Genomic DNA, 1,725 nt, shown 5'->3' on the forward strand with positions numbered 1-1,725 from the left:
TTATTTTCCACTTATGTTTTTTCTTTTTTCCTTTTTGTAACTATAGTGTTTGTATCTCTTTTAGCCCTGACTAAGCCCTGCAACGTGGGGCGAAACATTGGTTCAATAAAATAGTATAATTATTTACTATTTGAGTTTTTTTTTACCGCAATCGGACCATATTCCATTCATTAATTTATTTTTTATTACTTATAAATTTACAAAGACAATTGAATAAGATATAATAAATAGTAGCTGTTACTAGCCACCGTTATAATAACTAAATTTACTTAAAAAATTAAAATAATTGTGGTCTTAACAAAAAAAAAAATTAAAGCCAATAAAACATTTACAAGCTTTTTAAATGAACTCCCACACCTAGAGAACCTTTTGGATATTTAAAGAGGCATACAACATGATAAATTATAAAAAATATATCTTCGTAATAATAGATTATTCAATTAAGAACTTGTTTCAGAAATATTCTGAGAATAATTTTGACAAATGAATTAATAAATTCTTTAGGAATTTCTTCAAGCACCTTCACTTCACCAACAATGGACCAAAACTAAACCTGAACTTACACGAGAAAAAGAAAACAAAATTCAAGTTATAATAACAAAGCAAAACTTTATACTACCCAAGGTCAGATAAATTCTAGTGGACTAATGAACAAATGCTAATTTGAACTTAATAGAAATTATGAACATTTTGACTTTTCAAAAGATTGTTAAAATAGAAATTATGAACATTTTGACTTTTCAAAAGATTGTTAAATTAAAAAAAAAACACTATGAACGTAGTTAATGATATAATCCTATGATAGAATGCTCGGCTGTGGAATGCAAGAACAATGTAACACCTTCACCTGGTTACCACCAACCAGGTGCCGTACCACATTAATTTAACATTTAAGAATACCTTTAAGGCCTTATATATTATCCTATTTCCAATCTTACAAAATTTATTTTCAAGTAAAATAATTTTTTCGGTCACATATAAATTTAAATAATATGGGTCAATCCCGATAAATGTCTTACTAAAATTCAAAAGCCTAATGAATTTATTTTTTACTTCCCCTGTAATTATTAATTTCAAATTCAAAATTTTCAACTTTTTCATCAATATTTTCATCCAATAACTTAAGAATTATGTACTGTTAAATCAGTTTCAACTACTTCAACTTTTTCATCTAACTTATTTTCTAACTCTGTTAATCTTATCCTGTTTTCTTCACGTAACTCTATGATAGTTGCTTCAATTTGATTCGATAAATTTTGGATAGATTTCCCTTGCTTTTCATTCGGTTTATCCAATTTTTAAAATTTCTCTGTACTATCGTTTATCATCATCATTAATTGTCGAGACATGGTTTTAATATCAAAATTATCATTATTTTCAACATTTGAATTTGAAACCGAATCTGTTCCCACTAATTTATTATCATGGGCACTATTTACAGGAGTCACATCTTTAGGATCTCTACCCCAGTTACTTTTACTTACAGTTACCTCCATCATTTACTTCTTAAGTTATACATAAAAAAAAAACTTATTTAATTTTCACTCTTTTAAAACCTGTGTCCTGATTCCCATGAGCTAATTAGTAAAGAATCCGGCCACACCAGTTTGGCGACAATTTATGCAATATTCAATAAATATTTTTAAATAACTAAAGCTGATGACACATGTATACTTTCTGTAGACAACGACCCAACTAATGCATCACAAACACTACAGGCACACA

General features: G+C 27.7%; 1 protein-coding gene across 1 annotated transcript in view; it reads right to left on the bottom strand.

Moving 5' to 3' along the window:
- The window catches only part of LOC106690102 (aprataxin), a 17,385-nt gene that overhangs the window by 13,361 nt on the left and 2,299 nt on the right, over positions 1 to 1,725 (bottom strand). The gene's annotated exons all lie outside the window — the stretch shown is intronic.

Source organism: Halyomorpha halys, unplaced genomic scaffold, assembly GCF_000696795.3.
Source record: "Halyomorpha halys isolate HHAL.00 unplaced genomic scaffold, Hhal_1.1 Scaffold49.1, whole genome shotgun sequence".
Lineage (NCBI taxonomy): Eukaryota > Metazoa > Arthropoda > Insecta > Hemiptera > Pentatomidae > Halyomorpha > Halyomorpha halys.